We start from the raw sequence: 26,389 nt of genomic DNA on the forward strand, positions 1-26,389 counted from the left end.
AGTGGCCTGCAGATGTTTGTGCCGGACGGTAAAAGTTACTGGGAATAATTGTTCACATGGCCTTCAAGTTCCAGAGGGGTTTTGTTGTTTAGACGATGTGTGCAGAAGTGTAATCCCTGAAGCTGGACCAAGCGCAGAGTAAAAAAAAAAACAATGCGCGTAGTGTTTTTGTTTTTAGCATAATAATTCTGAGAAAGCTTTGCTGTTATTCCACATTCGTATGTTGAGTGTTTCTGCAGGGTTGTCTAGGCTTTGATTGTCTTCCTGAAAGGAAGATGATGTCAGAAATACTATCTACACCCTGCCTGCTGACTTCCCCTTGAAGGACTGATGACCAACACGGCAATGCACACCATAACAAGAAAATATTTCTCTGTGTTTGTTGCTCTTTAACCAGAGAGTCAAATGATACTTCAGCTTCATTTATCAGTGTATGCATTTTAATTGCAGTCAGTGCTTCTAGATAAGATAAGATCACTTTATTGGCCATATACAATTTCTTGTATTAGGAATTAGCCTTTTCACATAACCCAGCATGCTCTCCAGGAGACACCCAGACAGGGAGAGAAGCTGGGGGTCAGAGTGCAGGGTCAGCCATTTATACAGCACCCCTGGAGCAGCTGGGGTGAAGGGCCTTGCTCAGGGGCCCAACGCAGTAGGATTCCCTTGCCCGCCGCGGTGTGTTTAAGTGCTGCTCTTGGGTTTTGCGGTTAAATGAATCTCTCCGCCCTGAATGGCTTACTTCTCTTGTGTAAAATTGGTCACTCTCCCAGTTACCTGCACATGAGATCGTGAACTGTATATGCTGAAGGGTAGCATGTGGCCTAGTATGTTTTCCTCTGAAACTAGGACACCAACAAATCCATTTAAACCTGCATGTAGCGTACAGTTTGCTACCCTGTTGCCCTCTGGACTGGACAGCTCTCCTGACCTCTGTCATAGATACACTCCTGAGAGCATCTCCTTACACAGTGAGCGTGAGGGACCTGTGACAGAGCGCTGTTTTCAGTGTTTGTGACCAGAGTGCTTTCTGACGTGATGGTGGTGCTGACTCAACTGCTCCTTCACAGTGATGACTCTGGAGTTCCTATCTACAATCTTCATGCCCTTTTTTCTTCGTTTGTGAATGTAACCGCAGACAGAGAAAACAGATTTTCCACGGGCGAGTTGGAAGCTGAGGTAGAAATGCATTTTTTTATTGCGTTCGTTTGGGGAAGTTGCTGTGATGGAAATAAGCATGGCCAGATTATGAAAGTGGTGAGATCAACTTTTAAATCTGTTTTTAAATCTTCAGAACCTGTTTAATTAGCCACCTTTTCCCTGTTTATTTTTCCATCCCTGTGACAACTGTATACTGTATATACTGTACGTTGTTTGAATGGCTATAAAACGAATCTCGTGTTTCACATTTCAAGTTCCGAACATTTGCTTTGCACCAGGCCATGGGGTGTGCTGGGGGAAGGGTGGGATGAGGGCCCCAACAGTGAACTCCATTCAGTCAGGCAGGAGATTTAAACCCAGTCAGTTGTGGGTGGATAAACAGCACATCCTTTTGCTCTTTCTTATGCTTAGCAGGGGTGATGTGGCCAAGTGCCACATTCCTGCCTGCTAGATGTTTTTCAAACTCAGCATGGCATGCCCTGCTTTTATGTGACCTGTCCTGAGAAAACCTAGTCGGCTGAAGTCTATTGTATCGCCCTAAGTCTTTCCAAGTTAAATCTGAGGGTTTTTTTTTTCCTTGTGTGTCTGAAATTTGCTGTAATGTTCTACAGTAAATGTAGTTAAACAGATAGGAACCTTGTATGTGCGGCCTAGCTGGTTACTGGATTCTGTTTCAGGCAGCTGCGGGCTTTCAGAGAGCTGCTCTGTCGCTGGGAATAATATATCCATCTTCCCAATCTGCTCTTTGGGTGTTCTTGCGTGGTTCATGCTTTTGGGCACAGGTTTGGGAACAACAGTAGAAACATGGTAGTGTATGTGAGACCTAGTGAAAGCCTTCGATTTACTACCTGAATGGAATGGATCTTTGTATTGATGGCAGGAGAATTATTGACAGCAGTGATGTGATGTTGTCCCTTTTCTGTCCCTGCCTGTGGAACAGCGTGCTGGATTCCTGATTGCCTCTCTCTCTCTGTCACGCACAGACAGCTCTTGGCTCCAATGCTGCAAACTGGCTGTAGCCTAGTCAACACAGTGCTGTATCTCTAAAACTATTGGACCAATGTGGCTGTGGTGCGTTTGTGGTTAACGGCCTATCTGCATTGTATCCCAGCCTGCAAACGGTGTTCTGATTGCAGATAATATCACTGTTTCAGCAGGGGATTTTACACATGAACCAGTGGTATTTAAATGTCACTCACTAGTCATTTTGGCCCACATTATACCCAGAAATAGTTTTTCCAATGTGCAGTAATAGGAGATTAATAATAGAATATGATAATTTAAGAAAAACATTTAGCTAAATATTTCCTGTCATTGTACAGAAATAGGGGGGCGTGGTGGTGCAGTGGTGAGCATCACTGCCTTGCAGAGCTGGGGCCCTGGGTTCGATTCTGGACCTGGGGGGTGCTGTCTGTGTGGAGTCTGCATGTTCTCATTGTGTTCGTGCGGGTTTCCTGTGGGTGCTTCATTTTCCTTCCACAGTCCAAAGACAGACTCGCGGGTTAATTGGAGTCTGGGAAAACTGGCCCTGGTGTGAGAGTGTGCGCGTGTCCTGTGATGGCGTCTCGCCTGGCGTCCCTTCCTGGGTGTACCCCGCCTTGTGCCTGTCGTTTGCATGAATGGGCTCTGGCTGCCCCGCGACCCTGAAGTGGATGAATAGGCTAGAGATTGAATGGATAGAAAAAAAGCTGAAGACAACAGTGGCATGCTCCTTATTTCTAGAATGACATGCATTCAATTCAGTAGAAGTGTGTAATCTTATTCTCAGTTTATGCTAATGTTACTAGGGCTATAGTTAAAAAATAATACATTTCTGATGAGTTGTGTTGTGTTTTTCCTGGTCGTGTTGAAGGAAATGAGGCCTGTTACTCATAGACCCTTAGCCAAGATCTTTCTGCTCTTTCTTGAATGAGTGTGTTACCCCAGGATTGCAGAATTGCAAGAGCATCACTAGTGCATAACAAGGAGAACAAAAACGGAGCCAGTAAACTATAGACTTACCTTATCTCTGATGTGAAAGGTGAAAATGAGAGAGCAAAGTCAGACTGAAACTTGTGAAACAAGAGACAAGCAACAAGGATCTGGGAAAAGGAGTCCGCCTACATTCCCTGATCCAGCACCTTCAAGCCTCCCGGCCTCGTCCGAGTCGCCACGGCCCTGTGTCGGGTGAGGCGCAGCTCCGAGCGGAGGTGCGGAGGTGCCGCCCTGGACAAAGTGCACCTCAGGTCACTCATGAGCTGAGTATCGCGCATCTCATGAGAGGTTCCTCCCACCTGCGTGAATCACTTTGCAAATGACTGTGCTGTGTATCAGAGTCTGAAGCGTGGGCCCGGCGCCCATGTGGCTCAGCTCATGAAGGTGCTTCTTCCGAGGCTGGAGCAGGTGTGATCCAGATGTTGTGGGTTCGAGCCTCGGCTCACGGCGCAAGCTGCCTGTCCCAGCAGAGCCGAATAAGCAGCTCTATTTTGAGGAGAAGTCAGCCTGGGCCCTCCTGGCTCTCGGCCTCCCCGACACGCGCGGGCAGGTGGGGCTGCTGGAGGGCGCGACCCCCGGCTGAATCTCCCAGGGGACCTATTCTGCAGGAACCGACACGCAAAAGAGCTGGGTGTTCGACCAGATTCTGCTGAGACCTCCTGAAGACCGTGTGGGGGAAGTGGGGAATAAAAAAAAATATCGGCTTTATGGCAGGAGGTGTGCAATTTAAATCTAGAGCTCAAGCTTTCGAAGGCTTGTAAGGCCTGGCTTGGGACATTGTCCGCAGGTTTGGTCACTGTTATTTGTTTATTGTGCAGAAAAGAGTTTTAAAGAAGAGCAACAGGAATGGTTCCTGAGCTCAGGGCATTTGTACATGTGGACAGGTGAATGGTGCTAACTCTCTTCAGCCTAGAACCAAGCAGACTGAGAATGTTTGATGCAAGTTCTGTATATGAAATCCGAGGGGGTATAGACGGGGTCAGCTAAGGGAGCTATCGCACACTTAGGAGAGAAACAAGTGAACATGGGACCATGCCTGCACCTGAGAGAGGGAATCCATTTAGGACAGAAGAGGAAATGTTTCTTATTGTAACAGGCTGACGCAACCTTTGTTAGTTCTTATAAGCACGCATTAAGAATTGTGATCCAGTAACTATGACATGTGAATACTTTTCATTACCCCTGCATTTCTTAATTGAATAATAAAGGATTGTTGTAGGGTACAGAATGACAGAAACTCTTGCCTGTGCTTTGGTTATGTTTTGTTCTCGTTTTTCTTTTCCCAGCTTTCCAAAGCCATGTGTTACAGTGCTGTGACCCAGAAAATGTGATAAATGTACTCAAAAACATTTTAGAAGATGGTAGATTAACTAGAAATTAATTACCTCTGGGATTGAATTGTCATACATTTTTCACTTTAGTCATGCAAAGGCACTTTCCGGCTGACTGGTCTGATTTATCATTTTCATCAGAGGTTATTTTCTGTGCTCTAATGAGGTGCTAGTCTCTGCACATGTGGAATTTCTAATTGTGGACAGGTGCCGCTCAGATCCCAAAGTTGTTTTAGGGCCCAAATCTTGGAACGTAAGTTTTACAATGCAATGTAGTTCAGTGGAGATGTTAAAATAGATCATTAGGTTTTGGTTAGTCCAGATAGGTCTCCATGGAGTTTGGAAAAGAAACCTCTTGAATTGACATTTTTTTAAGCAATATTTTTACCAGACAGCAAGTTATATGAGGCACTGTCTAACATTCTCATTGGATGATGCTGACATGAAGGTTTGGTAGGTCTAGTCCTGGTCCTGGAGAGCCAGTGTATCTGCAGGTTTTCATTCCACCTTGGCTTTTAACAGTCTAAACCAGCTGGTTACTGTTGTAACTTCACAGCGTCTCCCTGCTCTTCAGGCATCTTTAGAGACTCCCAGAGACCAGGACAGGAGGCGATGAAGGTGGCAGGCTAACCTCCCGTGTGCTCTGCTGAGGCACACCTGCACGTCTGGCCATTTGGCCAAACGAACCCCTCAGACCAAGTCGGATCAGTGCCAGGGATGCGGACTAGCTACTGCAAGGTGTAGGTCCACAGGCTCGCACAGCGCAAATGAAATGTTTCCATTAGTGGCTGTGCAGCTTTTGCTAGTTTCAATTTGAGACATTGTAAAAAAGCCCCCCACCAACACATGATGGGGGGTTTGTCTTCCTAGAGTTGGTAATGTAGTTTTTTCCGTTATCTGCAGCATGTTCAGGAACCTTATACTTCATAAATGAGAATTTCTGGGTATATGTTTTACAGAATACCTAAGATGTGGTGTTTAACTTGAAGTTCTTTGTACTTGAATTCAAAATGGCTGTTAACACCAGTTTCCTTGTACGCTAGAGATAGGCTGGGCTCAAAGCTTTGAGGTGCAGCCTAAGCACTCCCTCTTTGAGACTATTTTGTGATATAGGCCCAACTTTCACTGCTAGAAAACCTGGACCCGCTTAATGAAAGTAATTTGAACAGCAGAAATGATGACCCATGTGTGCCTCAGCGTTCCTGTTCCAGTTATCACAATCCTGTTATTGTGGGTTTTCTACCTGGATCTTTTCATTTGGTCTTTGACCATGCTGTGTGAGAAGTTTGAAATTGCAACAGTCTTGTTTCTTCTCTAGAGTGAATAAGACAAGCTGGTGGTATACTGTACATTAGAGATTTTTACTCATACAGGACGTTTATAAACATTATAGTCAAGTCAGTCACCACAAGTATTATGATGACAAATGAAGTTCAGAAGATTTCAAATGTTTTGTTGTTGGCATAAGTATGTTTTTGAATCTGAGAGAAATTCTGGTGTGGTTGCAAAGAATAATTATAGACTGGTGTTGAGTGATGTTTATTTGAAATTCTGCCAAAATGCTTGATATTTATAAAAACGCAGCAGACAGAATTCATTATCTAAAGGGACTTGTAGGATATGCTTGCAATGCGTCAACTATTGTCAAAATGAAGCTGAAGCCACTGACATCACTATTCTCCCTGGGAGAATTTCTTCAAAGGAGCTGAATTGTAAAAGTTCCACGTCTTATTTCTGTAGCGTCCTTTGAATCAAGGACAAATCCTTCTGCCTGCTCTGAGTTCGTTTTGATTATATACACTGCTTGCATCTGTCCCTCTCAAAATGGCTGGATATCTCCTAGTCTCTTATTTTGACATTAAGTTTGATGAAACCAAGTTATATGTGCTAAGTGAAGAGGTTCCTTAAGTAAGTGTAGTTTTCCTATAAGGTTGGTATACTTTGGTGATGTATTTCAAGTACCTTCGTAAGACTTAAAAGGAAACTCAGGTGAGTGAGTCTGACTGTTAAATGTAATGACAGCACGTGCCTTATAGAGTGCCTATACTGCCGCAGTGTCCTGGAGCAGGATGTGGGGAGCTGTAGGCAGTGCTTTATTTAGAAAATCAGTCCCTTGAGAAAAGATTTGTTCACACAGGAAACTTACTGTATGCACTTGGTCAGGACCACTCGTGAGGAATTTCTTGCACTGTTTTTTAAAACTCAGTCCGAGACTTTTCTCAAAAACTGCATATACGGTGAAGAAGTCAGACATGACTTTACTGGTTTGAATTAAGGGGCATCTCAAGAGAGGCCAAGATGCTCCCGGGCCAAGGTGAAATTCAGCCAGGACGTTGGGGGGGTTAGCTCCCGGATTCTTTCAAAACAAATGCCGTGTGATTTTTAATTACCAGATGGACAGGACCTTGGTTTAACATTTTATCTGCAGGAGAGCAGTGCCAATAGAACTGTCTCTCAATCCCCCGTGCTGGAGAACCGTTTCTGCACATTCTGGGCCAGACGGAAGAGCGCCACCTGTTGGTCAACCGGCACCACTTGCAGCTGCAACAGGCAGGTTTGCCTCCCAGTACTGGCCAGTAGTGAGAAATTGGTAATCCAGACCAAGGTATCGGCTGCATGACTATTATCTGCATTGTTGTAGAAGGTGAGGAAAGCAGTGTGCATCTTTTAAATCGAGCAGTTTAAGTGCAGGCAAATTCTTACGAAGAACGAGTTTTGCTTTTTTGTCATGTCCCAGTGGCATCCTGAATACGGGCGGCATGGTGGCGCAGTGGTGAGCAGTGCTGCCCCGCAGTGTTGTGGCCCTGGGTTCAATTCTGGACCTGGGGTGTTGTCTGTGTGGAGTCTGCATGTTCTCCCCATGTTCTTGTAGGTTTCCTCTGGGGGCTCCAGCTCCCTCTCGCAGTCCAAAGAAGTACTGGTAGGGTAATTGGCTTCTGGTGAATTTGCTGGTGGGAAAATGGGCCCTGGTGTGGATGTATGTGCGCCTGTGTGTGTCCTGCGATGGACTGTCCAGCGTCTACCCCGCCTTGTTCCCACTGCTTGCCAAGATGGGCTCCTGAATTGGAACAAGCAGTTAGAAAATGGATGAATGAACGTTGAATTGGTCTGTTCAGATTAATATAACCTTAAAGAGAAAGTATGCACAGTACTTTGTGGCTATAGTATTCATTATCATAATATTTCAAGTATACTACTTGAGGAGTTTTCTTATTTTCCTTACAGAAATAAGAATGGCCTTTAGATTGAGTAATGGGGGAATTTATACGCGAGACTGCTGGTGCTTTGCTGTTTGCCAGTGTCCAATTGAGCTCTTCTTATGTTATCACTTTCAGGGAGGTCTCGGCTCTTTGTTGTGTGGGAAGGTGTAGGTGGCACAACAGTTTCAGTTTGTCATCCTGCTCGTAGTGTGCATCTTGCGGGTCGGTACACTTGACAACAACAACACATACATCAATAACATAGTGATATAGTGATCTTAAACCTTCTTTTTGCTCCAGTAAAATAGTGTGTACAGAACAAATAGATTTGCTTCTGTATAACCTTGATAAAGGTGCTGTGATCATGTTGCAACAAAGTACCGGTTATAAATACACGCCATAAGTACTTGTTCTCGCAGGACAGGCTTCCATTTGATTCATTGACCCTTGTCACATTTTCAGAGTGGTGCTGTCTAGATTTGCAATGACCCTTGCATGAAGAAACAGTTCTGTTAAATGAATATAAGGTGGCAATAACGGAAAAGGTCCGAAAATCTGAAAGGGGGTGAATAATTTTTAAATGACACTGTCAAGTTTAGCCCTGTTGCCAGTATGCTGATTTCTCTGATCTTACAGTATAGCCAGATATAGTTTACAAGTGCTGCTGTGATTACTTATGTACTTGTCCTCTGGAACTCGCAGGCCCTGTTCAAGGGGTCCAGTTACCTCTAGCTCATGGGGGGGTCACTTCTGCATGATGTACAGAGCATCCTCTAACAGACTCAATCCCAGCAACCCTCGGTCAGTCTCCCCTACTTTCTGTATGCTGCCCTAGCTCCTATTGCTGAGTGGCAAAATGGTTAGTGTTTTTATGTGCAGAAAATAAATCCAGCATATGTGAGTGTTTTTTTATATTTAATAGACACCGCTGTGAAGCTACAGTATGAGTTATTTATAATGCAGCATGTGTAATTTCTCTGTTAATATGTATACTGTTTGTCATGACTTGTTACATGTTATCTGCATATATTTAGATGAGATTTTCGGCAATTCAGCCTTCAAGACTACTTTGTGGCTTTCCTGTGACTGCGCTAAAGCTTTTGTAGCTTTGAACGCATAACATCTTTCGCCCACAGCTCCTGGCATGCACATATGGTGCACTGACTGATATTTGCAGAATGTGGGTCAGGCAACATTACAGTGTCAGTAGTAACAGTGTGTCAGCAAATATAATCAAATAACTTGTTCATCCTATGCTGGAAAAAAGCACGAAGAACCGTGCAGGTATTTAATAATATAAAAAGCAATAGAATTAAAATCCCCCTGGAATTATCTTGGGTTTGTTGTCTTTTTAGCTCATTAGATTTTTAGCTAATATTAGCTAACAAAAGCTAATATATAAAAAAGACAGTGGACTGCACCAAGATCTTTTTTAAATGTCCACCTTTGTCTCTGCTGATGTCTTTGTCAAGTAAGAAGGCTGCTTTGAAGGCAGGGAGGCCGTATCACTGCAGCTGTTAGCTCATGAGACGACTTTCTGAGAGATGGGGGAGGAACAGTCGCAGTATTTCTACATCTTCGCAACCTCTATTCACACTTTCAGATGAGGCTTTTGGTGCTGCTTCTGCACCCTGCTAACAAAGCCTTCCAGCCATTTTGTGTGTGTCTCATCCAATTAATCAAGAATGATGGCGCTTGTAGTGCTCTCGTGGTCGTATTGCACTTGCACTGGGTAGGGGGACAATTCCAAACTTGCCTGCTATTTTTCACACTCATCCAGAAAAGCTCATCGTGCCTATCCGTGACGGACGGTCAGGGATGGGTGACTAATGAATTCGCAGAATAGAGAAAGTACAACAAAGAATACTTGATTTCACTTTGAAAACCGAAAGTTTCTTTTTTCACCACATGAGGTAGCGGATCCACCAGACCTCAGCTGACAAGGCACAGTGCTGCCGGCGTGCTGAGAAACATCTCCTAATGGGGGCCCTCATCACGCTACCTAATCACTGCAAAGGAAAAGACTCATTCCACGCTGAAGGGAAAAGAAAAGAGTTGACACCCATCTGAAGAAGGCTTCACAGCCGAAACGCTGTTTCCTTTCGGCGTGGAATAAATCCACCTGTCTGTCTGCAGCCAGTACGTGCTGACGCAGCTCCCTGCTCAATCGGATCACTGGCATCCTGCCCAGCGCTTGTGCCATGTGAGACCCCTGTAGACACAGTGGTGGCTCCAGCACTGAGCACATGGGAACAACAGCCTCTTCAGACAGCATGGGGCTCGATGAGCGATGAGTGGTTTGGCATGGCTAACCTGGAGGAGAGGCTGGGCCCTCTGTAACGGCACCACGAGCCCTCAGGCTCCCTGCTGCAGGGGTCCCCATGTCCCCAAGAGAGCCCTGGCCTCCGCGGCTGCATGGAGAAATAATAATAATAATAATAATAATAATAATAATCCTCACACTTGCAGTATATAGCACTTTTCTGGACACTCCACTCCAAGCTCTTTACAGGTAATGGGGATCCCCTCCACCACCACCAGTGTGCAGCCCTCCCTGGATGATGCGACGGTAGCCAGAGAGCACCTGTACACTTCCCACACATCAGCTATCAGTGAGGGGGAGAACTGAATGATGAAGCCAGTTCAGAGATGGGGGTTATTACAAGGCCATGATGGGTAAAGCCCAATGGGAAATTTGGCCAGGACACCGGGGTTACACCCCTACTCTTTTCGAGAAACTGTAGTTTTTCCCAGGAGGTCTCTCCTCCAGGTACTAACCAGGCTCACACCTGCTGGGCTCCAGTGGGCCGCAGGGTGACGTGGCTGCTGGCACCTTTACTTGTTCAGCCCCTCAGGAGGCCCCGGGTTCAATTCGTACATGAAACACTGTCTTCTACAGGGGTCTGTGAGCCTCCTGATCAGCGTCCTGTGACTGCACTGCAAAAAGCACCAGTTCTTCTCTCAGGCCAGCCTGTTGCCTTAGTTTATTCAAAGAGATCTGTGCTGATGAGTAGAGTTCTGTGCTCTTACTTCCTAGATGAAAGTAATTTAGAACTATTAGTTGCAGTGATATAGTGCCCTTCAGAAGATTTAGTACAGCAAAGCTAAATCTATTTTTATTTCTTTCATGTCAGGCAGTTTCAAATTGTGATCATGAATTTCTTATGAATGATAATTACAGTGGAATGCTTTGTTTTAGGACATTTTATGTTTGCACATGTTAAAATAAAAAACATACGTTGTGTTTTCACTTACTCTTTAATAATAATTATAATTGCTTACACTTATATAGCACTTTTCTGGACACTCCACTCAAAGCGCTTTCACAGGTAATGGGGATCCCCTCCACCACCACCAGTGTGCAGCCCCACCTGGATGATGCGACAGCAGCCATAGTGTACCAGAACGCTCACCACACATCAGCTATCAGTGGGGAGGAGAGCAGAGAGCAGAGAGCAGAGTAATGAAGCCAATTCATAGGTGGGGATTATTAGGAGGCCATGATTGGTAAGGGCCAATGGGAAATTTGGCCAGGACGCCGGGGTTACACCCCTACTCTTTTCGAGAAACACCCTGGGATTTTTAATGACCACAGAGAGTCAGGACCTCGGTTTTACGTCTCATCCGAAGGATTTCGCCTGTTTACAGTATAGTGTCCCCGTCACTATACTGGGGCATTAGGACCCACATGGACTGCAGGGTGAGCGCCCCCTGCTGGCCCCACTAACACCTCTTCCAGCAGCAGCCTTAGTTTTTCCCAGGAGGTCTCCCATCCAGGTACTGGCCAGGCTCACACCTGCTTAGCTTCAGTGGGTTACCAGTTGTGAGTTGCAGAGTGATATGGCTTCTGGCTAAAGCAGACCTAAGCAGACCTTTAAGCAGACCTAAATTTTGGAGTGTAAAAGCAATTGGAGTGTAAAAGCAAATGCATACCCCTTTGGGTCAATATGCACCTGAAGTCATTTAAGGAGCTTTCCTGCAGCCACTTGGAGTTCTTGCCTATTCCTGGGCTGTTCTAACTTTGTTATAAATGTAATATGTAATGCATAAAATGCATCACCAATTGCATTCTTTTTCTGGAGATGGACTTGCCCAGTCTTAAACTTTGCTCTTTATGTCTCCAGATGGGCTCCTTGGATGCATCATCCATGTGTCTTATGGTCGTGTGTTTCCTTGTCATGCTGCATGGTGAAGCACTGCCCAAGAAGCATGGAAGCTTTTCTTCCACTTGAGCAGATGAAATGTTGTCTGCAAACCTCATAATTCACTCTGCTTTATCGTCAATAAAGAAGAGCGAGCCATTTCCAGAGGTGTAATCGTGTCCCTTGTTCGCCAGATCAGCAGTAGTTGCCCTGCGGTTCATTGTGCAACAGCCAGTCTGTCTCTGTGACTTGGGGGGTGTTAGGATTGGCAGAAGGTGATTACAGACACGACTGCTTTCTATTCCTCTCTGCTCACCTTCTTCATTTCAGGCCCCGATGCTCAGAAATGCTCACGTGTGTGAAAAATTGTTCTGCTAATTAGATAAGTGCTTTCCAGATGATATTACAGCATAACTCTTAATTTTCACAATGTCTCTGTTTACGCATTTATTGAATTCTGCTTTGTCAGACTATCACTAATGTTCCATTGTCTCAACTTGGTCGTGTGTGTTTGTGAACTTAAATCAAATTGAGCAGTGTACCTTGCGGGTCCCCTGTGGATTAGTGTACACTGTAGATCTGGCACGCTGACGCACTGGACAGAGCTCAGAAAAACAAGTTCTCAGTGATTAGAAGAGGCTAAAAGATCAGGCAAGGAAACAGAGACAGGAAACTGTCATGGGTTTATTTCTGTGCTTCAAGGTGAAGAGTTGTTTTCTTTTCCCTGGTTCCACGCCAAGACAAGCGTATGGTGCTGCGATTTACAATAAATTCACTTATGTACTGTAAGAAGCTGTTAAAAACAAATTAATTTGTCTCATAGGATACAGGAGAACACCTAGCAAGAAAATATTCAGCTGGTGTAAATTTGTAACACTGCAAGGTTGAAAAACCTGCAGGTTTGAACAAAGATCAATACGTTTTGTCCATTTCCAACTTGGCTTTGGAAACATATGTTCCCACAAAGGTATTTGAGTGTTTTTGCTTATACATAAGTGTGACACGCATGGAGCGGGAGCTCTCACCTCAGAGGAAACATCATCTTCACGGTGTACCTGTAAGCCCCTTGCTTTTCACTGTCAAAAATATCCTCCTCTTGTGTGGAAAATACAGATTTATTGTGTATTGCACATCATTTCACAGGTGTGAAAGGTGTCGTTGATAAGCCTTGTTCCGTTTAAAACCTAATGAACTGTCACCTTCAAGTGCATCGTGTTTGTGAAGAATACTTCAGTGTCGCCTTCGCATTTAGTTATTACACTGAAAAAAACAACATTCTATGCTCTAACTGTTTGACAAGGGGTATGAGGAGGGGGAATGATCAGCTCCCGACAGTAAACCATAATAATTACATTCGACATACAGTCTATACACAAATAATAGGATTGTATTTTTTTCACTTGGTTGCAAGTGCCATGTAATAACACTGTCAGCACGACATTGACAAAACTCCGATGAAAATGCGAGCTGACAAGATAAGTAAGGGGCATCTGCATGCGCAGCTCCTCCTGGGAGATCTTGTTGTAAAGGAGCAAAGTGTGATTGCTTCAGAGCCCGAAAGCTCTGCCTCTCTCCCAGTTTCTCCCAAGCGAGTAAGCCCTGTCCAGCAAGAAAGACCTGTATGTTAAGTTGCTATATTTTGTTGATTTGAAACCGTTTTCACTCCCTTACAATGATATAATACCACGTTAGTGAATCACGTATAGCATATCCACTTTACTTCAAGTGAATACTTTTTGTCAAAAACCGATTGCTGAGACAGAACACATTTATGAGTGACGGCCGTTAAATGTTAAATGTCAAATGTCAGTTAAATGTCAAAAGTTAAATGTCAGCAAAAACGCACAGAAAAATTCAAAACTCCTTCTTAGTTGTGTAAGAATTGAAAGGGGCTAAAACATTTGAAAGCCACTGTATGTTAATAAAAGTAGCATGTTTCTTACTTAATGTGTTCATGGTCCAGAACACCATGGCAGTAGTTGGTACCTGGAACGTCTTAACGTACTGTCTACACAGAGTTAGTTATTGTAAGGAAAGTCATCATGCAAACCCCAGGGGTCAAGGGTCCATGGAGGAAGAGGAAGGGAAGAACGGGGGTTAGACGTGGAGCTGTGTTGATGTTGAGTGGGAGAGGAGGGGAAGCGGACTGTGAAACAGGCAGGGGATAAGGGAAGAGAGATTTGAAATTTGAGCAGCAGCATCTGAGTTAAAGTTAGAATAGTTGGGGGACCTAAGAGATGGTCTTAGGATATATCCATGGAGACCGGATGGGTGCAGTAAGTGGAGCCAGAGAAGAACCAGGTCTGAGCAGCGTCTTTGAGCAGGTCACAGTCAGCGACTGGAGAGTTAAGATCCATGGTGTCAAAAGCAGCAGAGAGATCAACAAGGATGAAGATTGCAAGCTGAGCGTGAAGAATCAGTAATGAAGGAGTGAGCAGGTTTTTAGCTGAGTGAGTGCCAAGAGAAAGCCAGACAGGAGCAGCTGGAGCAGCTGGAGCAGCAAGAGCAGCTGAAGCAGCAAGAGGAGCAGCAGGAATGACACGCTGCCACAACCTGCTTCTGTGCTCCGTGCTCCCTGCACCCTGCAGCTCCTCTAGCCTCACCGAGTGATGGGCCTGCTTAACATCCTGCCCTGGGCAGCGTTTCTATCCTGAAACTATTCCCTATGATTATAAAGCGAACATGCTGCAGGAAGTAGGTCTACACCCTCCAGCAGGGTGTAATTTAAGTTAAATCCGTCAATGGCAAAGCCTGTTTCACATGAAGCTTTGAGATGCAGCTGAGTTGTCTCTTACATTTGGAGTACGGAAGGGTTTCGATTCGCACCCTTGTGTCTTTGCTACAGAATTTTTAACCATGTTTGAATTTGAGTGTTGTAAAATTCTGAATACGTGGAGAGCCTTGCAGAGGTTTTCAGACCCTTCCTATGGTGTCACCTTTAGCAAATTACAATGTGATGCATATTAATTAAAAAAAATAAATTGTTTTACTGAAAACCTGAATGCTCAGACTTAAAACTACTAAGTTTAGATTAAATTACAATCAATGTCAACAATAACTAAAGGAGAAAAAAATAAAATATTTGATGCATAAGTGTTCAAACCCATGAACCCAGTATGTTGTAGAAACACCTTCAGTTATAATTACTGTCAAGTCGTTTCGAGTCTCTGTCAAGCTTGCCCACCTGCTTGTTTTTGCCTGTTCTCCACGGCAGATCTGCTCAGCTCAGAAGGATTCAGGTCAAGACTTTGACAGGGCTGAGGTTTTTTAAAAACTTTTGTATGTATAACCCACCACTCCAGTGTAGCTTTGGGTCATCGTCCTGCTGAGAGGTGATTTTTAGCCCCAGTTCTCAATCTGAAACAGGCTTGCCTCTAGTATTTGTCTGTGCTTTACACTGTCCATCGTTTCCTCATGTTAACTTGAGCCCTAATAAGCTTTCCAGTCCCCCTTGAGGAGAAGGAACCCTGAAGCACGATGCTGCCACTTGCATGCTTGACTGTAGGGATGGTGTTGATGGACAGATGTGCAGTGTTGGGTCTGCTCAGGCACTTAGCCCAAAAGCTTCTAGTTTGGTCACATTTGACTACAATGTTTTCTGCCACATTTCAGCAGCATCACTCGGGTGCTAAATGGAAAGATCCATGCGAGATGGGCGAGCTGTGTTTTCCACTCTGCCTTTTTTTCTACAGGCTGGCTTTGTGGAGTGACTGAGATATCATTGACTGATGCACATTCTCTGTCATCTCTGCCATTGAACTCTGTAGCTCTTCCAGAGTTGTCGTTGGCCTCGCTGTGGCCCCCCTCACCCGTCCCCTCCTCGCCTGGCTGCTCGGTGTGGAGGGACAGTCTCGTCTAGGCGGTGTCTGGGAAGTATGATACACCTTCTATTTCTCGATGATTGAGTAGACTGTGCTCACAGGGATATTCAGAGAATATTTTTTTAACCCTTCTGCTTTTCTGAACTTTTCAATGACAGATCTTAAATTAAGTTCACTGCCTGGCCGAAGAATCTCGCAAAGACGAGTATTTTTATTGTGATATAGTGAGAATCACTGCTATTATACACAGAGGCCATTCCACTAAATGAGTGACCCGTTAAGGGTTTGAATACTTATCGTGACTTTTACACTTTTCTTTCACTTTATCAGTTTCTTTCTGTGTTTCGCTTGGAACGTGTGGAGTAGGAAGAAGTAATAGGTTTATTCCATGCTGAAAAAAAAAGAAGAAAGAAAACGCAACGTTTCGGCCGTGGAGCCTTCTTCAGGTGTGAGCTGAGGTGTGACCCTCACACCTGAAGAAGGTTCTACGGCCGAAATGTTGTGTTTTCTGGAATAAACCTGTTACTTGTTCCTTTGCAGCCTACGTATGCTGACGCAGCTACCCACCTGAACTACTACATGTGTGGAGTAGGTTGTGTCTGTAACAAATGCTCATTTCTTCCTCAAAGACTCATGACTGCGAGTTTTAAACCAACAAAATATGAACACTGTGCAAGGGCGTGCCATACTTTTGTATGGCACTGTTGGTTAAGATGCGAAAATTTAATGCTGCTGTATTTAGCAGTGTGAGATGATTGAAATGAGTTTTCATCGCTGCTCAGATCTGGCTTGAGAACAAACAAAACACGATGTCACATCCCACGCTGCATCCACTCAGCCACTGTGCCTTTCTTCAGCTCGATTGGTCGTGATTAATGATGGAAAAAATCATGCACTTCAATACCTGGCCCTTTAATTTGAAATCCAGCATTTTTAATAAAACTCGTGTTAGCATGGGTCAACTGAATATAAGATATCCCTGTATTTCTAGTCCTGACAGTAAGAAGTAAATGTCCTATATGTATACCTCTTTCATTAAGGTTATTGCTGGCTTGTTTGTACGTGTTCCTAAAATAAAGACTAAGGTGATAATTCCTAGGAAATGTACCCGTGTGTGAAAGAGTAAATTCAGAAGAAAATTGAATCACTCCGCTGTGTTTGGTGATGCTCGTTTAAATGAGGCAAAGCTGGGGGCTGTGAAAATGAAAAGGTTGTAGATGGGGGGGGGGTGGAGGAAGAAAAGAGTCTGTCTGGACAGAAGAGTAACTTTCTGGTGCTACTACATTTTTGATGTTCATATTTTATTCAAAACTCAATGAATATTTTAATATTTTTCTTCCCAAAGGGCTTCTGTTTTTGCTGTGCACAAAGCAATGTGGAGCAAATAAGATCCTGATACATCGAAACTGCAGGTAAGAACAGCCTGTTTAATTACTGTTTGCACACTGATGGCTTTGTGGCACTCGTTTGGCTGGGACCCTGGAAAGGAATTTGCTAAAGTCCGTAAACTGTGTTACTTATAAAGACGGCTGCAATTCCTTACGTTCTGTATGGCGAAATGCTAATGAAATGTAGAAGTATACGATATCTGAGGCTTATTTGCGTTCATGTGTTTGTATTGTTCAAAGATGATGAAAGAAAGCTCATAAATATTCAAACCCCTTCTTCGTTTCTTGGGTGGAGTTTTCTTTGAATTCTGTAAAACAAGGGGAGAGGAGTTGATTTGTACCTCGCTGGGCCTTGTTTTCATTTGTGCTGACATTTTCATCTTTTCTCTGCCTGAGGCTGGTCTTTCTGTTATAGTCTGCCATTGTCCAAAAGTCAAATTTGTGTTAATTGCTTTTCGAACGTTATATTTCAAGAGGAAAAAAAACGATGACAGATTACCAGATTGTTGGTTTATCATTTGCTTTTACATGTCTTGTGAACTATTTCAATATTTTATTTTGAGATTTATGTAAACATCATATATATTTTTTTGTGATGTGCAAACTAAAACATCAGATTATCAGCAAAGCAGTACGCACTTTATTACAACTTAATCTTGGTGCGGACAAGTTTATGAATTTGTAGAGGTGGGGATATAGTCTAATTTGTGTGAAAGTATTTTCTCACCACACAGTGTCCTTGAATGTTGTAATAAAAATTGTTGTTAACCGCTGATTTGTGTCACTGTGTTGAGATCTGTTGCGTTTTGCAGAATTTGAAGCACATTTGAAGCCAGTCGGCTGTTGTTGCACCTTGATACAAAAGTATTTAATCCTTATACAGCTTGTCTTCAGCCTGCGTTTAGAACAATGCATGTACTGTACATTGGAAAAAATAATAATTTTCCTGCACAAGAAACAACTTTGCAGTTGAAAATTAAAATGTTTGTACAGATAATTAATTAGAGAAAGGCCTGTGGTTTGGACATTGTGCGAGCAGCAAGTTAAAGCGAGACATTGTTACATAGTGCAGATACTGTACTCTGCCTGAAAGAGACATTTAAGACATCATAAAGCACAACATGCACCCAGATCACTTTGGGCCACATAACATGAAGTTGCATATTGGAAGTGCGCACTGGAATCTTATTTGTTGAAACGTCTGAAATTCTTCTCGTGTTCCAGTCAGACAGAACAGACGAGTGCACAGGTTTGCATCGGGGTACTGTACGCCAGTTTGCATTGACGAAATGTATTCCCAAAATAAGTTGCTAAACCATTTGAGCCTCTGTGTTAATAACGCAGGCATTGGTTACGTTGTTGTGGGAGTCTTGATGGGTATAGAAGGTAAAAATGCCCAGTGTAATTCAAGCTGATCAGATTGGAGTCAGGAAGATGGTGACTCCGGAAACTGTGTTACCTGACGGCATTTATTTTCTGACGTGTAAAAAGTTGGTCGATGAGATACCGGTATGTTTTTACAACAGAGCACAATGTCTTTCAACTTGTGTGGGCGTTTATTGTAATTAGTCTTAAATATTGACAACACTTTTTGTGTTCTGTTTAAAGTGTGTATTTTGTTTTGTCTGAAAAACTTACCTTAAGGAGTTTTCACTACAAGAAAGGCGACGTTACAGTAGATGTTTAGATTTTCTTGTAACAGTATAACATTTCCAGTGGGTGCACTCTGTCTTTGACCTATATTCAGAACATTTCTGGTAGCGAAGAGACGCAAGAGTGAAAGGCCCCATTTCACATTTACCACTCAGTAGTCTGTGCTGGCCTTTTCTGTGATCATGCCCACACTCCCACTGTCTGATTGGAATACGAATGGAAGGTTAAAAGTGATTCAGAATTTCCTCTGAGACTTCACAGGTGTTGCCTCTTAGTCATAATTTATTTTTATGGTCGTTTTAATTTGTTTGTTTATTTTTCATTCCAGTGGGGGTTGTGTGTGTGTGTGTGTATAAAATAATAAGGTAGGAAAGTGGAATGGCTGAGGTAAAGTCCGGTCTCCATTGTAGCGTACTGTAGCACTGCCTCCTCCTCTCTCCCATCCCAAGCACAACGGAAACAGGGACAAGACCACCCCCCCCCAAAGAGAGCAGCATGAGAGGAGAGTAAAACTCCTGTCCCCTCTCCCCTTGTTGAAGCCATAACCCGACACAGAAAACACTCATGCTCACCACCAGCCCGCGAACATTGCCTGTCTCCAGATAAGTGGCAGATAAGTACTGTAACTTGCAAATAAACAACATGCAAGAGCCCACACTGAAGACAAAATAACAAAAACCGCACCGGCTTGTAAAAGAAAAAAAAACGTCAGTAGGATCCTGTCGTAATACAGAAAGTCTAAACGGACATCTCCCCGTGCAGAACAAGAATGCTCCTTTCTGCTTTTCCCTGTGACGATGAGAAATGACGTTCTCTTTAGTTTATGGGTGCACTGATGTGCACAAGACCCCATTCACCTGTAGGGGTGGTTTTAAGCAGCAGGGCTCCTTAGGAGAACAGGACCCACACCTCCCGCAGGGGTGCCTCTCTGCTGGGCTGCCGCAGGGCTGTGGTCCGAGAAGAAACCACAGGCTGGAACCCAGGATGCCCTGCTGTGTTCACAAAGGACATAGGAGAATCTAGACCAAGAGCTCACTGCAGCTTCCAGAAGTGCACAGGGTGTAGGGGAGCATCCTGCCTTCAGAAGCCCTGGTGTGCCCAGTTTTGGCAACTACAGAAGGATCGCCGTGTCGGGGAATGATTCACCAGACCATGATGTGCCGATCCCTCCAGTACCCGCATCTCGAAAGCTGAGGCTTGATCTGGTTCACAGGTTCACCTTGCGCTCTAGGCTTTTTATCCTTTTCACTGCCTTGTGCTCTTCGCTTGTGTAAGACATGGTCCAGATTAGAACCTGCTTGCTGATTGTCAGATAGCTGTCAGCGTGGGATTTAAGTTCTTGTCCAGTGCTGCAATGAGGTCAACTGTTTTACACTGCCTGCTTTGAAGAAATGGGAGGTGGGTCCAGTATTTCCCAGATCCAGGTTCTAAATGTCCTCAGTAACTAGCGGGAAAACGCAAAAAAGTAGACTGATAAAGGGTCAGATAATGGGGACTCTTGACTTGGGTAACCGTAACAATGTACCGTTCATGTATGTGATCTCTTCATAATTCCTTCTTCAGTAATTTGCTTGTCCTGTATTAATAGTTGGTCCCTCCAGCCCTTGTGGTAGTAAGTAGCTAGTGGATCTAAAGATCTCATCCAGCCAGGTCTTGGAGAAAAGCCAGGATATTGGCTTCCACAACAGGGCTGGGCAGAATATTCCATGCTCCCGAAAACCTTGTCCTAGGAAGGTGCCTCTTGTTCTTGTGATTTAAGTGCACTTCCATATGTTTTCCACTTGTCCTCTGGTCTGTGTTTCACTGTGAAGCCTGTGAACTGAAATTGATTAAAAGCGGTGAATTTTAATTGTTAGGGACACTGCTTTTATACACACTGGACACACGCTTAATTCTTATACCTCAGGCTTGGAAGGTCGCTGCGCCCCCTGTGGTGGAGAACGGTAATGTCCATACCCACTGGTATGTGCACTGCCATTGTCACAAGGGAACACGTATCCCTCTGTGGGTCTCTTCCATTGCCTTGTTGCTTTCGTTTGCCAGACGTGTTTTTTTTGGGGGGAAGTGCAGTGTTCAGTGTGCTCTTTCAAGTTTCAATTTTAAAAATATTGACAGTACTTTAAAACTCTATGAATTGGCTTCATTACTCTCCGCTCTCCTCCCCACTGATAGCTGATGTGTGGTGAGCGTTCTGGCGCACTATGGCTGCCGTCGCATCATCCAGGTGGGGCTGCACACTGCTGGGGGTGGAGGGGATCCCCATTACCTGTAAAGCTCTTTGAGTGGAGTGTACAGAAAAGCGCCATATAAGTGTAAGCAATTATAATAATTATTATTATTATTATTAAAAACAGCACCTCAAAAACATTGACGTTCAAGAAAATAGGACTTGATCGGATGGGGGTGAATACTTTCGTAAGGCCCTGTGTTGGGGCACCAGGGTTCACTGCCTTGCTTTTAACCTGTGTTTATTACTACGCCAGTGCTGAGTGGTTAAACACAGTTACTGAAACTGAGATTTAAGTGGGAAGACAGTTTAATCGGAACAGAACAGCATAAGCAAACACTGATGGAAACCATAGAAGATATGTTTTCTTGTCTGTTATCTAGGTCAGTGATCAACAATGAATTTTAAAAAGACACTCAGAATAATACAACAGCCACACAATTTTTAAGTATAAGTTTATCAGTATGGAAAATATGATGTATTTTCTAGTGATCTGATACCGTACATTATAAAATGAAACATAAAATGTTTGAATAATGATTTTACAAAAAATGAATAAGTATTTAACTTTTTCATTTTTTATGGTGAAATCTTTCTGATACTCTTGTCTTTCTATTTGGTAGATTTCGTTGTCGTGCCTATTTATTGTTTTTTAATAAAGTCGTGTTTCCATGTACAGTACATTTGTTTTGTGTGTAATATGGTTGAAATACATTAAGTATTTTGAGTAATACACTTGAGTATTAATGTATATTGTGGATTTGCCTTGTTCGTAATGTAGTGTGGCAACATGCCTATGAATTATATGCAGTATTAAAGGTCACACATATTGCGCTTGAGAATATGTTGTTGTTAACTTTTTCACTCTGCCTTATCCCTTTTCCACATTAATTACACTAGCGATTCATCACAATAACAGAAGAGTGAGCTTTATGTACTGTGGCTCCTTTGAAAGCAATTAGTTCCATTTTACCAGCATCAGATCAGTTTTAATGTGAAAAAGAACTGAATGGAAAATGAAACGACTAATTACATTTTTATTATTTTCGAGTTAGAAGTTGGAAGTCTGGGCAGTAAAGTTCAAACTACTGGTGCCTGCCTAATCAAGAAGTGCAGGAGTTCAGGTCCTAAATTAGTTCACTATTGCCTTGATTGGACCAATTTGGATAAGCTCCCCAGCTCTTCAGACACAGTGGCTCCCCATGACCAGGACTGGACACCACTGGCTTTTCTCGGCTCTCTTCTGCTAGTCATCCATTCCGAGTGAAAATCGGCACTGTCACAGAGGTCGGTTTTTAGATGTGGCATTTTCCTTGCCCTTTAAATCGGTATTTAAAGATTTCCCCAGGAGTCAGTCCAGGCATGCATGCTGAGCACGGGGCGTCATCACGCTGTTTGTGCCCGGGATTGATGGGAATCCGGCGTTGGTCTTCTTATTCTGGCGTCTGGCGTGAGCTCCTGGAAGGCCAGACTAGGCATTAGTGAATGAAAGAGTAGACGCGTGTTAGTTACTGAAACCTGTCAGCTCAGTGTACATCAGAGGGGAGGAGAGGATGCTGCAGTCGCTTGCCTTGAGGCTCTCCAGGGGCAGACTGTACGCTCGATTGGACTAGTGAAAAAAACGTTACTTGATGTCTTCAAGCAATGAAGCACTTAGTCAGGAAACCCTTTTAAAGGTCTGAACTAGTGTGGACAGGACTGGATGCAAAAAAAAATCTGTTTTTTCTGCCTGATTTGTTGTATTACAGCATGAAGTATTACACTGTTCAGGTTGGGTAATTAATGTCAGCATAGGACTCATTTGAGGCCTTTGAGTAACTGATGTCAAGGCAACGATGAAGTGATACAGTGAAGAGGAGTTCTTTCTAGAGTTCAGACCTGATCCTTACCACTTAAAGCATTTTTTGCTATTTCGTGTGTATTGTACCGCATGGTCCATTATTGGACACTATTTACTAGAAATGTAAATTCAGTTGTTCCTTTTTTAGTTTTCCTAAAGAATGCAAAAGCTAGATCACAATGTATGTTGTTCTCAATGAGGAAGCCACATCTTAAGAAGGGTGCTTCTGCCACAATGTATGTTTTGCAAATATTTTCACTCGAGTAGTTTTATCATGTGTTGGCAGTCTACCGTATCCCATGGAGACTGATGTTCCTCTCCTTATCTATGGCTTGGAGCCTCAGGCAATCATTTTACCTCTAAATATGTGACCCCGACCTTTGATGAGCCTTGGGACCGAGTTAAAAAAAAGGGACCAGACAAAGACCCTAATGTCTGCTCATATCCATGAGCTTTTGAGAAGAGGCTACAATTGAGACAAAAAGGCTTTTCAGTTCTACTGGTATGTGTGATCATCCTCGAAAACTGCTGAGCAGTTATCAAAACCCGTTTTTCACACGGGACTGCAGATGCCTTTTCACCTTCTGTAACAACCAGTACAGTTTGCCCATTGCTCTCAAGCGTCTGTTCGTGATGGGGTTAGAACTTCATGTGAAAAGCTGTTCTTGCTCATTCCTGAAGTCTGGTTAACAACTGCTTGGCCCCCTTTTCCGCAGGACCTGTTGTGAGCCCTGCGGAATTCTGGGACAGGTACATTGTCAGACATCCACTATAATCCTTTCCTCAGCGCAGGCAGATTCACGGGTTTACACATCTGTGGATTTACCATGACAGGAGGATGCCAGTCACAAGCACACCTCACGCTTTTCTTGAAAGCAGATCAGTCTTCCATGCGTGGGCCCGCGGTTCTTTTTACAGATTAATGGGCAGAATCTTCATCTGGTTTTGGTCAAGCAGCAGAAACCAAGACTGAAGTGCTGCTGAGGTATCTGATAACTGGATGATATGAAAAGACGCGAGAGATTTGAAATTCGGAACCTGATTTGTATATGGTTGTATGTTGGACTTTCCCAAAAGGGGTATTGGATCTCAGGTTTTGAAATGTAAACTTAAGAGTTTATAAGTCAATATGAGGTGTCTACAGTAGAAATGATTAATTTCAGGGTGCAATGCAGATTCATGAAATAGCCTTTGGAAAAAATGACATGCTTCTGCTCTTTCATTTGGTTTTTCTTTCCAAATTGTGTAGAAATGTATTAGGCCTCATTTATACAGTATTAGGCCTCACTTATAAATGTAGTTGCAATGTCATTTAATTATGATGACTTCATTTAGCTTCCGGTTATTAAAAATCTTTTCATGATCCTCTTTTAGTTTCTTTAGTTATTGCTAATTTGGTACCATGCAGGATGTATGTGTTCTTTCTCATTGTGTCCCTGCACTGTGCATGCGTGCTGTGTTTGTTAGACATTTTAGTGGCACTCGGTTGAAATGTTGCGGGGGCGTCGTGGTGACTCAGTGGTCAGCATTGCTGCCACACAGCACCAGGGTCCGGGGCTCAATTCTGGACCTGAGGGTCTGTCTGTGTGGAGTTTGCATGTTCTCCCCCGTGAGTGTGTGCATGTCTGTGTGTGTCCTGCGATGGACTAGCGTCCTGTCCAGGGTGTACCCTGAAGTGGATAAAGCAATTAGGAAAAGGATGGACGGATGTAACGTTGCAAGACCGTGTTCTTATCCACACCATAGAGAAAGTGTGTGATTTAGTTCCATGGCATTCCTCTCTTTTGAATGTTGTAAGTGCTGATGGGCATTTCAACACTTTATGCCTCCTGTCGATGCCAATATGAAAAAATCACTGAAAAAACTAAAAATCTTTAGACTGCATTGAAATTATGCTTACTGTTTTTCGTCTTACATACCGCCAGTGTTAATTATTCACTGTTTTGAATGGACTGTCTACACTGTGGTGTTGTCTGCTGTACTGTGCATGTCCTGAGAGAACAGTGCTGTTAAGAATCCCAGTGTACATGTACATACGGCAAATAAACTGCTCCATCTACTTTTTAGTGTTAAGACGGATTCATTTTTCAACCTAGTATTCATCTTTAAAGAAACAGAAACTTTGAGTGAGCTGTCCAGCTTGGATTATTGTATAATAAACAATGTTGATTTTCCAGGATGACACTGTGTGCTGCTGCTGTGCTTGTGGGGATCGTGAAGAACCCTTGTGACGAAGGGCTGGTGCATACCCTCGTCATATGACCTCTCTCGAGTCTGTCACAAACCTTTTCAGTTACTCCTGTGGTCCTCATTCCAGAACAAAGTCAATCTTTGTACTTTTGTATGGTGTGAATTATTGTAGTTAAGTTAATCTCTCTATTAGTTGTCTTGTGTTTATTTTACTTGGTTTGGATCCACAGGCTTGTCCTTGTCTGTTTGTTCCACTATATTGTGTCAGGGGGTAGAGAGATGGTCTCACCCCTGGGTTAAAAGCAGTCTTGCTTGTCCATCAGCTGGAACCAGGAAAAGAGCTTAGAGCTCTTGACTGAGTGTGCTACCCTTGTCTGTGTGAGTGAAACACAGCCTGGAGTTGGCTGTGAGCTGGACCTTGCCATGAAAGACTGCAGTTTATGGGTGTCAAATGTCTTTTGCTCCTTTTGGATATATTTTTCCTGCACAGGGTACTTCAAGTAAACAGAACACCATTTTATACAATCTTTTTGTGGGTGTTTTTATGACTCCTGTGATCACCCCTGGATTTACACACTCTGGTGAATTCATCACCATCCTACATTTTAGATTAATTCCATGTGTAAATGAAGTTAAAAAGCTTCCTATGCATGTTTACTACAAAACTAGAAGCAATGGTATAGTATTCAGCACTGTAGCTATTGCTTTCTAAGAAGTAGGTGTTTATTGTAGTTATGCAAAGAATCTAGCCTTACACAATAACATTTTCTTTCAAATGTAAAAAAACAACTTGCACAACCATACATTTTCAGGAAGGTTTTAAAATGACTTTTATTCTTTTGTGCCTGTTTTGAGATTGATGACCTGTTATCCTCATAATAAAATGTGTTTTTAAACATTCAGTGAGTGCAGATCCCTGATTTAGACGCTAACAATGAGTGTGGGAGCCAAGCTATTTACTTTCTTTGTTAAGGAAGAAAGATTTGAATTATGTCTATGCTTTAAAAGGGATGATCTCAGTTTATATAAACATAATTCATAAATCCATAAAGATTTTTTGTTCACAAATCTTACTATCCACTTCTGTTTGCAATTTTTAAAGATGATTTTTAAAGTTTCTTGAAAACTACTAAGAAATGTATTTTTTTTTTAGCTATTGTATTTACTGAACAGGCAGCACAGTGGTGCAGTGGTTAGCGTGGCCTGCCTCGGAGGGCTGGGGCCCTGGGTTCAGTGCCAGACCTGGGGCCCTAGCTGGATGGAGTGTGACCCTCGGCGCTTCCATCCCACAGTTTAATCGTTGTTCTCCAGCCATGCTTGTAGGCGGTCTCACCTTAGCAGTCAGCAGGTAATCAACAGTGGACCTGTAAGTCATCTGACAATTCTGAACTATATATGGTGAGATTATCGGTACCACTGAATAAATTGATGCAATTAAAGAAAAGTTAAAAATTAAAAAACA

The 26,389-nt window shown here is 43.3% G+C and overlaps 1 protein-coding gene across 5 annotated transcripts in view; it reads left to right on the forward strand.

The window, feature by feature from the left end:
- Positions 1 to 26,389, forward strand: part of fynb (FYN proto-oncogene, Src family tyrosine kinase b) — an 86,203-nt gene that overhangs the window by 4,902 nt on the left and 54,912 nt on the right. For 2 of the 5 annotated variants that reach the window (XM_088626816.1, XM_088626820.1), the window contains exon 2: positions 16,975 to 17,041. The exons of 1 other annotated variant lie outside the window; for it this stretch is intronic. The gene's annotated coding sequence lies outside the window, so the exon portion shown is untranslated. Of the gene's footprint in view, positions 1 to 15,500; positions 15,682 to 16,974; positions 17,042 to 26,389 lie in introns of all 5 variants that reach the window. 2 more of the 5 variants (XM_088626817.1, XM_088626818.1) reach the window with 2 other exon arrangements.

Source organism: Lepisosteus platostomus, chromosome 3 (genome assembly GCF_059453375.1).
Source record: "Lepisosteus platostomus isolate fLepPlt1 chromosome 3, fLepPlt1.hap1, whole genome shotgun sequence".
In the NCBI taxonomy this organism is placed as follows: Eukaryota; Metazoa; Chordata; class Actinopteri; order Semionotiformes; family Lepisosteidae; genus Lepisosteus; species Lepisosteus platostomus.